The sequence below is a fragment of the Apis cerana genome, linkage group LG6, assembly GCF_029169275.1.
Source record: "Apis cerana isolate GH-2021 linkage group LG6, AcerK_1.0, whole genome shotgun sequence".
NCBI classification, from domain to species: domain Eukaryota; kingdom Metazoa; phylum Arthropoda; class Insecta; order Hymenoptera; family Apidae; genus Apis; species Apis cerana.
This window is the reverse complement of record NC_083857.1, coordinates 1005583-1023610: the sequence shown is the minus strand read 5'-3', so window position 1 is coordinate 1023610 and position 18028 is coordinate 1005583. Positions and strand designations below refer to the sequence as shown.

At 18.9% G+C, this 18028-nt stretch overlaps 1 protein-coding gene and 1 long non-coding RNA gene across 5 annotated transcripts in view; one reads left to right on the top strand and one right to left on the bottom strand.

Annotated features, from left to right (window-relative positions):
• The window catches only part of LOC107993453 (5-hydroxytryptamine receptor 1), a 386084-nt gene that overhangs the window by 75150 nt on the left and 292906 nt on the right, over window positions 1-18028 (top strand). The window lies entirely within an intron of this gene.
• On the bottom strand, window positions 795-1870 carry LOC133666196 (uncharacterized). Its single transcript, XR_009829992.1, has 2 exons — window positions 1189-1870; window positions 795-1096 (listed from the first exon to the last, which is right to left on the bottom strand). It is a non-coding gene; the product is annotated as an uncharacterized LOC133666196 (long non-coding RNA).

Genomic DNA, 18028 nt, shown 5'->3' with positions numbered 1-18028 from the left:
TATGAAATTTTGAGTAATTATTTATATCAATTAATAATAAAAAATTACGTAAAAATGTATGATAATTAATGTGATTAAAAATAAAGTATACATATATATAATTACTTTTTTCTTTTATATTTTTTTTTAAATAAAATTATGACGTTCATAATTATATTATATAATATTATATATTATATATATTATATAATATTATATAAAATAATTTATTATTTCAAATTGTTACTTTTTACATTTATTTTTTAAATAAAATATATCCAATTCCCATGATTTGATTTTATATTCATTATGATAAGTAATCAAAATATTTGGTCTTGTACTATTTAACAAATAATGTAACATCAAAGAGAATCATGTAGGATCGGAGTTAATTATCCAAAATCAGTTTTAAAGGCAATCAGACTTCTAACAATCAATTTATTCAACGTCTCACATGTATTCAAATTTCATATATACATATGAATAAAATTCATGAAATAAACTCAGTAGTTTAAAACTTAACAAAATTATTTCTTTTAATTATTTATAAACTGTCAAAAAATCTATTTTTTAATATCTCAGAAAAAAATTGAAAATCAAAATTCACTATTTATTATGTATAATGCTAATATTCTAATAAATTCTAATAAATATTACAATAAAATATTATTATCGAAATGAATTAGGAGATAAATTACATATATAAAATATGTTTATTGTGTAAAAAAATATAAACTTAATAAAAAACATATATTAAAAAAAAATTAGTTATTTTTAAGTTTTACAATCTTAGGATACATATTCTAGAATACAAATATTTTTAAATATGCCATGTATATTTATATTTATAAGTTAATACACATGTAAATTAATACATATTATTACATATTATTAATATATACAATAGTATATATAATATAATATATAGAATAAACATATATATATATAAACAAATATGTAATAAATATATTTAATAATATAATATTATTATTATTATAAATAGTATATATATATTCATGAGTTAATACATATTCATTTTAAGATAATCATTTGGATAATTAAAATTTCAATAATTAACATTCATATAATCATACATTCTCAATATAAGAAAAAAATCCTAAAAATAAAAATTTTCGTAAAATCAGAGATTCGATATAAAAGATTCATCAACAATAAAGAAAAAAGGATCTTTTATCTCAAACCATTTACCTTATTTGAGGAGATTCCACAGAAAATTGATCAGCTTATTCCTATCGACAGAATAGCGTGTTCTGAATTGAAAATACGTAGTGTCTCACACTTTTCTATATCGCAAGAGATTCCTCGAAGTGCGAAGTACGAGAGAAATTGCAATTAGTCCGATAATTACGGAATGTCGATATAAAAGAGGGAAAAAAGAGAAGAGAATATGAAGTAAAGAGAATAATTGAAAGAAAAATCAGGAAAGATATCGAATCGTGGTCAGGAAACATAATTATCACATCCAAAAGAGGATAAGAATCATCCTGATATACATGTTATATTGAAAGAGATATGGATATACGCACACATAGATGCGAAAACTCGATCATTAATATGTACGAAGAGGATGAATGTTAATGCAATTCTTTACTACATATGTTCGAAGATTGAAAAGCTTTACTTTTTAGCGACCGAATTCTCGTTTCCATTGTTTCTCGTTGTTTGTCTTTGACGGAATTAGAACGCGCGTTTCGGCAAATATTTTTCTCCTGGACGTCACAGCTATCAGATGCTGATGCAACAACGATTGCTATGAGTGCAAACAGTATTGTCGATGATTTCTGTTGGAAAAATTCGCGACCCAAAGGAAAATGATTCTTTATAATTTTACGATATGACGATGTGATAAGAGAGATTTGGCTTTGTGCAGGAAGGAAAAAATTTCTTATATTCTTTTATAAAAATACAAAAGAAGAATTTTCAATTTTTTTTTAAATATTTTCTTTGTTTTCTTTTATTTTTTCAGAGATAAGATATGAATATAATCTATAGCAATACGATATAAACGATATAGTTTTGTGTAGTGGATTTTATAAGAATACAAAAGAAATTTTTTGAATTTTGTTTCTTTTTAATTTTTTTATATTTTTTTTCACCAAGTTGTAAAAATGTGAATATGAATGATGTGATTTTGTGTAATAGATACTATAAAAATATAAAGTAATGTTTTTGAGTTCTCATTTTGATTTATATTTTTTATTTATTAAAGCTGTAGTATAAGATATAAGCAACATGCGATGCATTCCATTGGAATTTTTTTTTATTTTTTCATTTTTTAATTATAAACTATAAAATATATCAATGTATTATAAAATATAAAATATATAAGATTTATATAATAATATATATATATAAGAATAAAATTTTAAATTATAGTGATATATCTATATTTGTTTATTTATATTTATTTATTATATAAAAATGAGTTAAACAAAAAAGAATAACAGTAAAATATGTAGTATATTTATATTTCTATAAAAAAAATTTGTTACATAATTATAGATGTTATAAATTATAAGAAATAATTATAGAAATTAAATTTCTTTTAATAAAACATTTTATAAACACATCAAATAATACATTTAAAATATTAAAATATATATTATCTATTGTTAACTTTAACTTATTTATAAAAACTGGTATGTAATAATGACATTGATTTATTAAAAAGTTCTGCTGTTGACAAAATTTTATTGTAAACAATCAAATCTATACCAATAAAAATTTATATATAACTGAATAAATATGTAAAGTTCTTACAAAATATTAAAAGTTCTGTTAATTCAAGGTCAAAAAGTTAGATTAATAATGTTTTTTTTTCATCCGAATTGTTCAATTAATTCGAATAATTTAATAATTCAAAATATTCTATTAATTCAAAAGTTAAATTTGTTTTATAGTTCTATAGTTTTAATTTTTCCTTGAATTTTATAAACGCTTATTTCCTCTGAGATTCCTTTATTTCAGATAATTGCGGATTTTTGATGAACCATATAAACAATCGTGCAACTTTATCCAATTATATATATTTTTAATATATGTAATTATATATATTTTTTTTAAATGTTTTAATATTTGTATCGATTAATATTTAAAATTTTAACATAAATAATGCATGTTATTCAAAGTCAACAAAATCATTTGATCATTTATGGATATGTAAATAATCAATGAACAAATATTCTGCTTTGTTAATTATGTTACAATACGTTACAATAATGCAACGTTATCTTAATGTCAATCTTTTGTGAACTAATAATAATATATTTTTTTAATTATTGAACTTCTGATTCAACATATATCATTTAATGTGAGAGATAAATATTATTCAGAATGGATTATTGAATTCGTTGGTGTTGAATATTCGAACATAAAGTAACATTACTGAATGTATTTACATCAAACACAATTAACTAATATAAATCAAATTTAATTATTTTTATTTATTGCAATTTATATATTCTAAAATGAAAAAATGTCATTTATATAAATAAATTAATTTAATGTTAGAATTATAATTTTTATTTATAATTATATTTCAACTGCTTGAAAATTTATTGAAAATTTTTAATTTATAATTTAATTTAAAGATTTTATTTATAGATTTTGTTCATTTAAAATTTTCATTCCATTGTAAAAGAAAGTTTCTTTTAGTGTCAAAATGTCTGTGTATCGATTAATATATTTTAAAAAATTTCCTATTCTTTTGCATTTTGATTTAAAAAACTATATTAAATGAAATATGTCTCGTTAATAAGAAATTTAATGAAAATAAATTTAAATCGTTTTTAATCATTATATATAATCTTATTACAAATTATTTGGATGTCGTTAGGAATAATTATTTTTTTTCTCTTTTTAAAAGAATATAATCTGATTTAAGATCCTTCTTGCCATTCACGTGCATCGCATTTATTATAATCAATTTTTATCAGCGTAGATATTAAATTTTAGATAAGATAAGATTGTATTCCTGAGATATTATTTGTTGTTTATTAGAATTCAAACAAAAAATTAATTTAAATTTCAGATTTAAAAATTAAAAAATTTTTTCCATGATTTAATAATTTAAATCATAAAAACTAATTTTAAAAATATTAAAACTTTTTATTTATAAAAACATTTTATTTTTTCATTTTATTTATTTTCTAAAATGAGTTTATTAAATTGATTTTATCTATAATAAATAAATGTTCCAATTTATTTTGCATACAAGAAGTTATATATATATATATATAGGTGATTGATTAACACAATTGCTCATTTACATTATTACTTTTTACAAATGAGAAACTAATTTATTGCATGTAAGAAATATTAAGGAATAAAACATGCATAATAATCAAAAATTTTCGTCCACGTTTGTAATTATGTTTTGCCGATTTATTATATATGCTTATATTGTACTTATTTAATAATTATGAGAGTTTCATTGAAAAAACTCTGAAAAATTAATGTGTAATGTGTAATATTTAAAATTAAATTGATTGCAAAATTGAAATTTACTAACATCAGAAGTAATTATAAATATTATAATATTGCTTAAATTATTGATGATATTTACTGTGATTATTATTATTAATTTGTAAATAATATGTATAATATTTTTAATTTTTATATAATATTTTCATATTAACAAGTTTAATATGAAAAATATGAAATTCAAAATAATTGTTCATAAAATATACCTGAAATGAAGTGTTAAATAAAGTTATTTTGTACTAATTTAATAATACATCTTAAAGTTTGTTAGATTAATAAGAATTTTAAAGAATCATATATTTAATAAATATTTTAAGCCAAAATATAAAAATTAAAATTATTTGTTTATTTAGCATTATTAATGAAATTAGCATTATTAATGAAATTAAAAGCAGCATAAAAAATATAGAAAATATTCTACTTTAACTTAAAATTAGATAACAAAATAAATATTTCAGAAATGTATCGAAAAAATATTTTGAACAAAAAATTAAAATTTGTCATTAATTTTTTGATATTAAATAAATCAAAGTCATACTATTATAGTCAACATTATATTATATTCCACATTTCTTTTAAATGGAATATTTTTTATGACATTCATTTTTCTGATAAAAAACAAAAATATATTTCTTGATTTTATCGACTTAATCTTCTACTTTCAAGATATTTGATATTTTATATAATTTTTTTTATATTGCTTTTTAAAGTTTTCTTTCATTACTACATTAATATTATTTTACTAACATGATGATGATTATTAAGCATTGTGATTACTTTTTTATTTAAATCAAAATTTGTTCTAAAATATATGCTAATTTAAAGAAAATAAATTGACAATATTTATTGAATCATAATGACTTTGAATCAACATCGGAACAATGTCGAAATACTTTGAACTTTACAATTTTCGTTTAAAATATTTTTTCAATAAAATTTTCAAAATATTTCATTAACTTGAAATAAAATATCTTATAAAAGAAAAAGCAATTTTTATACAACTGTTTCATTTTTCTAATAACAAAAGTAAAATTAAACAACATAGAAAAGCAATTAATTATATTTCATTCATTTCAGAATTTAATTTTAGAAATATATTTAAAATTCAATTATTTAAATAAAAAACAGAATGAGTTATTAAAGTGAGATCAATAATCATATTATAAGATTGTATTTAAAAATAATCAATTTATTTTTGTAATATATTTCTTTTATTAACAATAAATATATATTTTTTTATGCAATAAATATTTGTTTTTGAAAATTATTTGATTTTTAATTGTTTCATATGATAAACACAAATTCATCATCCCCTTTGATCAATTGTCAAAAATCACTTGGATTTTTATTATAAATGGATTTATCTATAATTAAATAATTTCAGATAATTAAGATTTTATTATAATATCAAATAACTTCATCATCAATTTTTGCAAGATAAAATAAATTTTTATTTAATTGAAAGTCTTTTTATTTTTCAAGAAAATAAAACTTTATCTATTTATACAAAGATATATGGAATAAAAGTTTCAGTAATTACACTTTATGTTATAATCGTTTTCTTAAAAGAAAGAAAAATAACAAACGAGAAATTATTGTTATTTCATAATTAATTGAAAATTATAACTTTTTTATTCGATCTTGGAGAACTTTTTTTTAGAATATGAATTTGTAACGTAAAAGTTTTTATTTCGATATAAAAATAAATATTTAACTCTCTGTTTCATTAATTTATTTGTTTTTCATCTTATATCGTATATTCTTTCATGTGTTTGCGTATCCAACGTTAAACAAATATAAGAATATTTATTTTGTAATATTTAAAAAAAATTGTAATTTTTATTTCTTTTATTGTTAATGATCACGATATTTTTCAAGAAGAAATCAAGAAAATTAATAAAATATAAATTATAAATAAAATTAATATAAATATAAATATAAATGTTCTCAGGCAATTTATAGAGCAAATAATAAAAAATTTTATTTGTCAACTTAAAATAATATTCATTTACAATAATTCGAATTCAAAGCTTATAATAAATATATTATATATAAAAAATTATATTATATATAATATAATTATATATAATATAATATAATAAATAAAAAATATATTATATATAAAATATAATTATTATAAATTTTACATCTTTATTGGATTGGTAAAAATTACGAATAAAAAATTTTTGTTGTAAAAATGATATAAATTTTCAAAGCAACTTTTTTTGCATGAGATAATACTTATCTTAAAGAACAAAAGTCTCCAAATAAATTGTTCTTTTAAAAAATGATTCTAAAATTTTATGAATTATTTTTTTTAACATGTCTATATTTTCATTAAATATTGCAATATAGATAATACGCAATTAATGAATTAATTAAATATATATTAGCTTACAAAATATATAGAAATGAAGAAAACAATATGGAGAAGAAATATCAATTCGATGCGATTTTCATTAGCTAAATCAATAATTTATTGAATAGAAATTAATATTATGTTATGTTAATGCTCATTAAATATATCAATGCTCGTCATCAATCTTACTATAAAAAAAAACAGATTATTGTTGATAATAACTCGATAATAGAAACATTATCGATAATAGAATAGCAATATTAAAAAAAAAAATCGTAAACGTAATGTTCAATCAAATGATCATACAATTTGATAAGATTTGTTAATAGATTATAAATTGAAACATACTTTTTGAAACGTATATTTTTTAGAATTAAAAGAATGAACCAATTAAACCAAATCTTGAAAATGTTATTTTTGTAGCAAAAATTTTTTATACATCTCTATTGATTTAGAAATGCAAAATTACGCTATTATGGACACAACATATTATTTTTTATACATTCTGTATAAAATTCAAAATTTAGTTTATATTCAGTTTCATTTATTCTAATTTTGTTTCAAATTCTTATTTAAACTTATTCTAATTTCTTTTATTATTCTATTATTCTTCATTTATCCTGCTTAATCTTATTATAAATTTTTTAATGTTAAATATAATCCAATCAAGAGTTTCAGTCTTTAATCAAAAGTGAAGAAAAAAAATCATGTCTAATCGGATAAATTCAAAATTTCAAGGATGTATTTATTTTAATCATCCACGTCAAGTCATCCGTATCTACGGTATACGAGGGTACTAATCTTGTTACTTTATGTTTATTGTCGTTTATGTGTTGTCTTTAATCTTAAAAGATAATATTACGATACATTTATTATTATCATTATTGAACAGAAATAAGAACTTAAATTAAGAATTTTCGTAAGTTTAAATACTGCAGATATTAAAATAAGCTATAACTAAGACTATTAAAAAAGACTTTGAAAAATAGCTAGAAATTTTGATCATATTGTAATTTCTAAAAAATTAAATTTTAAGCAGAGAAATTTGAGATAATAAATAAATATTTTATTAATTAATTTTGTTTATAATGAAAGAAAATATTTTGATGTAAACTATAATAGTTATCGATAATCGAAATAAATTTCACTACTAATAATGATTATTGGGAATGAAACAAAATTTATTTATATTGTAATTATATTTATAAATTATATTTGATTATATATGATTATTATGTTTCTAACTAAATTTGTTCAAACAAAATAATTAATATAATATTACTTATTATAATTAATATAAAATCACTTTGTTTATATTTTTTGTTTTGTATTATAATATTATTTTTCTATATTTCGATTATAATGAAGAGTAAAAAAAAGTAAAGTAAAAGATAAAGATGAAAATAATTAAATCAAATATTATAATTTTTATTATTTTATGATAGTAAATGAAATTTGCTTTTCATTTAAATAAATATTTAAAAAGAATCTTTGCTATATGATAATCTATATTAATTCATAATAATAATTATTTTTATTATTAATAATTTTTTATTATTTAAAAAATATTTCAAATAAGATTTATACTATTTTAAGAAAAAAATAATTTAATATAAAATCTTTTTTTATAAATGGATAAATGACATATTAAGTAGTAGTTAAAGTAGTAGTATTAAGTAGTAGTTAGTTAAGTAAGTTCAAATTCATTTTTTAATAAAATAATCAATAAATTAAAATACACAGTCATTCCATATTCTTAAAACATAAAGTTATTTTTAGGAAAAAAATTATTAATTTAACTTTAATTTTTATAATTTAGAAAACATAACATAAAAACATAAAATTATTGCTTCGCATTCTTCTTGTCTTTTATATATTAAATTTTAAAATATCTTCTGAATTTGTAATTTTTTCCATAAATTAGCTTAGTAATTCCTTTTAAAACATGAACAATTCCATTGATTGATACATTAAAAAAAATATACAATTTTATTTATTTCTTTAAAAAAAGAATTTGATTGCTTATTAGTAAATCTACAGAAAAAATTATGTACATTAAATTATTTTTCTTTTGAAAGAATAAATTCCATTAAAACATTTTCCAAATAAAAAATAGTTTAGAAAATAATTATTTATTAATTTATCATTTATTTTATAGATTAATATTTATAGATTATTTAATTTATAGATTGTACAATATTATTTCTCCTAAATATATTCTATATATTCATTCACACATATTCATTCACATTAACTATATGCATAATAAATACTTATATTTTATTATTATCTTCAAGCTCTGAATGATATTTATCATTTATTTATTCTACCAAAAAGTACCAATCCTTTAGGAAAAATTAGTATTGTATTATATTATATATTTATATATATAAAACGTAAAAAAAAACATTTTTGCCAAAAATAAAAAGAATTTCAGCTAAAAATACATTCCTTTATTCATCTCATTCTATAAATTTTTGATTATATCATCATTCTTATCCTTAACAATGGCAAGAAACAAAATTTTCAAAATAGTTTAAGACAATTGGCCCCCAGGTATATGCTAAGTCTCTCTATTGTATTCCATACAGATTCACAATTTTCGCGAAATAGCTTGAAAATCATAAGTAAACGGGATTTCATAATTACAGTCGTGACAAAATTCTCCAAGATATAATCAATTCTTGGTGTTGTATTATATGAGCCGCAGTACTTACTCGATTGAATCGCTACAGCGTATGAAAATAGAAATTTCAAGCTAAGAGAACGTCTCTTTTGAGATTGTGGTTTCTATTGCAATTTGCACAATCTTGATTTTTCTTTGCGATATGTTCGATGGAATATTTTCGCGTTGAATGTTACAAGTTAAAATGTGTTTTCGAATAATATTTTTGAATGAAATATGTTTGATATTGAAAAGAACAAAGTGGATTTGTGAAGAGGAATTGACTTGACTAGAGAGTAAAATTTTGACATTGAAGAGAATTAAAGTTGACTTATATTTTTGAAATATTGTATTCTTGACAATTTATGTGTTCTTGAAAAAAAGAAAGAAAAGAGTCAAAATAGTAGTGATTGTTGCAAAATAAATAATATAAATATATAAGCGATAAGTAGATTTTTCACATTTTATAATTTTTTAAATTTCAAAATTAATTTTTTTTAAAAAGGATTGAACAATTTAGCTTTGTGCCATTCATTAATTTAATTGTATATTCATATATATTATATATAATTATATATATTATTAAAATTTTTAATTTGTTTTTAATCGTTTTTATCATTTTATCATTGTTTATTTATTTAAAAATAAAATAAAAACAAATTATAATTACAGAAATTTAAACTTTAAGTTTTGCTATATCTGTTATTTTATTTCCAAATTTAAATTTATAAAGCATAAATACACGAAACTACTTATTCGCCATTTATATATATATATATATATATATATATATATATACATACATAATAGAATATTGAAACAATTAAGAAATGCAAGATGCAGATTCTATATTAATTATTGAAGAAATTTTTTACTATTTTTTTTATATAATTCAAACAATTTATAAATTATTCGTTTTACAAAAAAATAATTTATAGTTATTTGTATATAATTATATATAAATTTTATAATACAATAATTTTATAATAAATATTTTTAAATACATATATATACATATATAAAAGTTAGAATGTAGAAGAAGATATAGAAAATTATTAATTTTTTTTTTGCTGTGAACATTTGCAGAATATATGAAAATGAAATTTGTTTTTTTTAAATGAAATCATATATTTTTTAATAAATTAATTTGATAAGCTATTTGTTAGATTATTATTCCTTATAAAAAAAACTATTAAGTTATTTATATAGTAAAAAATTATTATTTTTAGAAAATATTCAACTTGAATTTTATAAAATTTATTAATAGATAGAGATACATGAACATAATAAATAGAGATAGAGAAAAATATCGCTTTACATGATATTTTCTTTCATAATGAATTTTTATAAAATTCAAGTTAAAATATATACATAATGTTCTAAAAAAATAATAATAATGTTCTAAAAATAATATACTTTTTTGTTATAGAAAAATAATTTTACATAGGAAATGAATATTTGTATCAATTAATTTATTAGAAATATAATATTGTATTTATTTAAAGAAACAAATTTTATATATATATCTTTCAAATATCCATTTACAAAAAATTAATAATATACAATTTATAATAACGTAGCATCAATGAAATAAATGATACATTTTTTTATAAAACAAATAATTTATAAGTATAAATATTTGAATCATATTAGGAAACTGATTTTATATTATTAACTATTAAATTTACAAATTATGTGTATGAAATATAATTTTGATCAATAACAAATTTGATATATTCCACAATTAATGATTAAAAAAATAAATTATTATATATTATTATATATTAATATATATTTTTGATAAGTTTATAAATTTCTATAAATACTTTTGTTAAATATTTTATTTATTATACTATATTACTTTTATTTATTATATTATTTTATTGTAAAAATTATTTTATTTATAATAGTATAATTACAATTGTGAAACTTATTTCTAAATTCATATTTAGACTTCATATTAAAGTCTAAGAAATTCTACATTTAACTAAAAGATTGCTGAATCGAATTACCTTTAAATCCAGAGAGCTTGATCTCTATTGTTAAAGAAATATATAATTCATTTGGCTCAAGGAATTTTCCCAAATCCTAAAATCATAGAATCATTTTGTATCACATTGGAATAAGATAAGATTTTTGTCTGAAAATAAAAAATTGATAATCATCATGATATTGTGAATTTTTGTAATGAAACGAAAAATAAAAGAGGAAAAACTAAAAATCAGGAGAGATAGAAAGATAGATAAGGAAGATTTTCGTCGTTGAGGTCAGGTTAGATATAGTATAGTAAGATATACATGGTGTCCTGTCATATCTACACATGAAAACAATATGAAAAATTTATATAGATATATACTCTATTTAACTTAATTAAAATTTAAATAACGTATTTCTATTTTAATATATTATATTTATTTATTTTCACAAAAGATATTCAAACTGATTTCTGTGCATCTAAACACAAGTTTGAATAAGTTCTATTAATTGTTTTTTTTCATTTCTCCAAGTATTATTCGTATTATAGTTTTGGAAAGCTTTATTCAATTTTTTAAAAAGTTTTATTTGGATACGAACGTTATAGATAAATATATATACAATAAATGTTTAATATTGAATTTCGTAAATAGTAAAATAAGTTTAACTATTTTTATTTTTTCAATGAAATTATTTATTGTAACTCAAAAACAAGGCCAAACAAAACATTTGTACAAACTTTTTTTTATTGATTTTATGTGTAGAGTCATCCAATGAACGAGACACCTTATATATTAGCGTGAACGAGATTATTGAACGAAAACTCTCGAGAATTCTGTCGTTTACAATTCTTTCAATGGCACATGTAGAACCACTTACTCAAGAGATTACAGTTCTTACATTGGAAATTTTTTATGTGAAATATGTCTGTAATGTGAAATTAAGTTTTTTAGTTTTTATTGTAGTTAGAATATTTGCAAATAATCTTATTTAAAAATCTCAAATGCTTCGAATGAATAAAGATAAATCTTCCGTGATAAAAATGTGCAATTAAACCAAGCATATGAGGGTTTAAAATTGATTCGTTTTCTTGTATGTACTTCTAGTTAGAATTACAACGCAACCTCTTTCTTAGGAAGAAATGTCTGTAAACACATTGTGGTAGCTGGACTAATTGATTCCTGTTTAACAGTTTCATGAAATTCGACGAGCAAAATAAATTGCAGATCCAACTAAGTCGTATATTTGAAATGGGAATCCTGTTCGAGTTGGCTAATTGAAAAAAACGAATTACTCAAAGTCCCACGAGAAATGCTCGCAATTCGACTTCTCTTTGCTCTCTTGTAATTTTTAACCTGATAGTTAGTGTGCAAACAAACTGGAAAATACAACATATCGAAAATTCACTGAACAAATATCGTACATTATATCATACAAATAAAATTCCATTTATTGTAATAAACTTTATGTTAATCTCCGATTAAATAAACTTTAGCTGAGTTCCTATTATTTGAACTAATACTAAGCGTCATTCTAATTATATGAATATCCACAAACGAAAAAATGTAATGAAAATATAATAATGTAATATGAATGCACTATATAATACGAAAAATGAATCAACTGAATGATTGAATCTATTTATCTGATTTTGAATTCTATTTATTTGAATAAAAAATCAAAAACAGTGTTATGTAAATGTCCTCTGATATTCATATAATTCTTTCATTATTTCGTACCATGAATTCCAAAGATCCATGGAATGGTAAAGCTTGCTATAGATATTGTACTTCCTATAAAAGTATATTGATTTTAACCAGAGTCAGATAAATAATAAATAATAAATAATCCTATTTGAAAATATACATATAACTTTAAAAATGAAATATTTTATTTGATATAATAAATATTTTAAAATAGTATTTTTGAAGATTCAAAATATTTGAAGTTTAAAATATTTTATTTATTTTAATTTCTTTTCTTTATTTTAAATATTATTATTGAAAATAATGATATCATTTCATACACATTTCTGAATATAAATATTTCTTTAATGTACTATCAAAAAATATAGTCGAAAATCGTAGTATTAACCAGATAATTTTTTTATTTGCAAAAATATTTTTTATTATCATTATTTACTATAATTCATTATTATATGTTTTATTTATTTTAATTCGTTAAAGTTTAATTTCTTTCAATATTTTGATGAAAGAAACTAGATTTTAGATCAAAGAATAAATTGAAAAAAATTGTATTATTTGTAAAATGACTCAATATTTTAAGTAAAGTTTTTATTTTATTTTATACCAGATTATTAAAATATTTTTTGTTTCAGATTATTAAAATAAGCTATTTTATACATATATTTATATTATTAAAATAAAAATGTTTTATTTATTGACATTTTACATCCCATTTTATAAAATATTATTTTATTCAAATTGAACAGAAATAAAATATTGAAGAATATTTAAATTTTCGCTAAATATTATTTAGCACTAATATTAATTAATTAATCAGTCATACATTTTGGCTGATCATCGTGCGATGTTTATATAAACAATTGATAAATAACAGTTGTATGCTGACGCAATGCTGTGACAAAGTAAATTCAATGTAGTATGAACTATTTTTTACAAATATCTCGAAATTTATAAAAACCATCGATTAAATTATAAAAAAAAGTTATTCAGAAGAACATCTTTTTTTTCTAAACTGCATAATTAGTAATTTCTTTCTAATATAATAAAAGAAATATAATTAAAAGTATTTAAATGAAAGTATATATTATTATTATTACTATAATTTAATTTACTTCATGATATTGAGAAGTTATAATTATAAGAAATCTTGCAAGTTGCGAGATTAAAAAGAAATTTGAATTAATATGTTGATCAAAATATTCAATATAGAATATATTCCCCTGAGATGTTTGTTAGCTAAACGCTTTCGATTTGGTGCTTCTAAGCATTATTCAAGTAAAGGCCAGTTTCGTTATTACGGAGGAATACCAGAACGCAATTACGGCACAACGGCGCATGTACTACTCATCATCCAGCATTATGATCAATTCACATGATGTACGTAATAGGATCGTAGGTTGTAATGCGCAGGTAGGTTGTAATGCATAGGTGGTACAATGATGTGCCAAACTCTGTTTCATAGAGATGTAATATCGTACATGATGCTCTAATTCTGATAGAGAAATTAGTCTTGTAACATAACTCTTACATTAGAATGGAATAGAAAATGGCTAGAAAAATGTTACATATCCAAAATTCAGTAATAATGTAGAGATCTGATATTAAAATAAAGTTGCACATGAAATAACATAAGTTTTTTTTTCTAAATAAAATAATTAAACAGCGATGATTTTTTAAAAAATTGTTTTATTGATTTTATTTTTTTTATTCAATTTAATAAATATTTTTATATTTATAAATTTTATTTTTTAGATTCATTATTTTTCGAATTTATTATGAACAATGAAATTGAAATAATTTATAATAAAATATATATATAGTAATATAATAATATTTATAATAATATATAATAATTTATAATGTATAAATATTTATACGCAAGAATAATCCTTTAAAAAGAGAATTTATAAGAAAAGATATTTATATATAATATAATAGAAAATTAAGTATAAAATAAAAAATAATAATGATATAAAATTAAAAAAATAATAATGAATATAAACATAGTAAATAATAAAAATTTCACAATCTGATCTTTTTATTATCACTTTTAATTTTAAGTGCAAATTTATCTATCATTTTAAAAATGTTCCTCATAAATATCATAATTTCTTTAAAAGCAAAAGCAACTTGATATCTTTGTTTCACCCTTATCTAAGTTTCCATCACTTTATCTCCAGCTCAATTCTCTGAATTCTCTGTAATGCGCAAATTTTTCACACCAAAGAACACAAGAATCTTAAATCTTTCCAACCTTCCATTTCTTTTCTTCTTCCGCAAATAACAATCGAATTTATAAAACCAGAACATTCATGTTAATCTATGTTACTCTTTCTTTTTCCTTTTTTCTCTCTTTTATTTTCCAAATGGAGAATATGTCGTAGAATTCCTTTTCAAGGAAAGTTTGAAACATAAAAGTTGATTGTAAGAATACTCTATGATGATAGTGCAATTTCGCGAAATTATGTTTGCCACATATGTAAAAAAATTATAAAGAAATCGTAAATCATCCAACTGAATATCCATTTTATGAAAAAAAATTCATGGATATTAGGAAAAACATATTTTTTGTTTTTTATTTTGATCCAAGCTTAATTAGAATTTTTGATAATAGATTTTCTTTTAAATTAAACATATATAGATGAGAAAAATATTTTTATTATGACTTCTATTGAATATTATATATTAAAGGCAATGAAGTGAATTATGATGTAAAAATATTTTCTTTCTTTGCAAATATAAGATAATATAAGATAAATCAATATAAATATATTGATTTAAAATGATTAATTAATGTTTTTTGTGTTTCAGATTAAATAGAATTTCAATCTTTATCGTGAGAATATATCAAGATAATAAAAAAGATTGAGAACTTTAAACATAGATTTAACTGAGTGAATACTTAGTAAAAAGTATTTGATCATCCTTTAAAATAAAATAATTTTCTTCGAAAATTGTTCTATTTTTTAAAATAGATATATATATCGATAATTTTTTAAAAGATAATTTTTATTTTTTTTTAATTAATATAAAAGTTTTAAATATGTATAATAAAATTTTTCGAAAAATTGTAATTCAGAATTACAAAGAAAATAATAAAAATCATTTTTTATAATTTTTTTATTTGAATTTATAATGAAAAATTAAACAATTATTTTGATAAATATATATCAGTTATATACATATGCTAAAAATTTCATTGAAATCGATAAAGTTTAATTAGAAAGAAGCAGTTATCAAAATAGTAATAATTTAAGAATTTTAAAGAATGTTTTTTCTTGGCTTTAATTGATGCAATTTTCCAATTTTAATTTTTGGATTTTTTAATGATAATTATTTTGGATTTTTTAATGATAATTATTAGTGAGTCTTCGCCAATTTGTGACTTTTACATATATATAACTAATATATTTTCTATATATAATAATTAATAAAATATTATATAAGATATAACAATTTATATAATAATGAAAAAAATAAATAAATAAATATTTTCATATTTTCCTTAAATTTGATTGAATTAAATTTCATTTATTTAATAAAAATTTTATTTATTCTAATTAAATCAGAAGATAGAAAGATTAAGACCAATGAACAAAAGAAAAAAAAATTAGAAAACATTATTACAATATTTAAAATAAAAATTACTATTATTAAAAGTTAGTAACTTGAATGACACACTATGTTTCCTTTATGAAGATATGAACGACCAATACGAACTTTTTACTCGAACACCTTTGCCATCATGTTCAAACTTTTATGCTATATATTTTTTCAAACTCTAAAAACGTCGTTGTACTTTATATACTTTATAATACATTCATGTGCACGCGTAAAGTATTAATACAGCAATTTTTGTGTGTAAAGAAAAGTAGTTACAGTAATTTTTATATATTTGTAACTTTTATTTTATTGGTTTACATATACTTATATAAATACTTATATAATATTTTGCTTAAAAAAATTATTAATGAGTATTTGCTTACTTCAAATGATTTTTTGTTTTAATTTATTTTTAATCATATATATATATTATTTATTCATTTATTATTCTTATTACTATATTAATTTTATTACTATATTGTACTATTACTGTATTATTTTATTACTATAGTAACTTTTTTAAAAATATAATTTGGAATGAAATTTTATATATACATATATATATATAATATTTATATAATAATTAATTAATTAATTAAATAAAAAAAAATATTATATATATATTTAATTTTGAATTTATTTTTATAAATGATATATAAATTTAATAGCAAATTAAAGAGAGATTATATATATATATATATAATATATATATATAATAATATAAAAAATTTCATATTGCAAATTTCTCTCTTTAATTTGCTATTAAATTTGTATATCGTTTATAAAAATAAATTCAAAATTAAATAGAGGAATTAAAGTTTATCCAATTGAAAAACCAATTAACGTTTTCTCTTGAGATACCTGTTAAAATTCTTTGTCAAATTAGACTTTATTATTGCTTGATATTGCTTCATCCTGCCAAAAGAATTACATTGTAATTGAATTTTTTGCGATGTCATTATTTTTCAAACGAATTAAAAAATCAATTGTAATTAATTCGAGTATACAAGAATTGAGAATTTTAACCATTTTTTCCTTAATTCTTTTATTATTCTATAGAGTATTAATAAACGAAAAAAGAAATATTTTATATATAAATTTTCTTAATAAATAAAATTAAATATATATTAATTTAGAAATTAATAAATAAATAAAAAATTATAAAATTTATTCTTTTTCATTACGAAATTTATTTTTTATTGTTGATGTTTATGCATAAATAAATATTAAATATTCTTA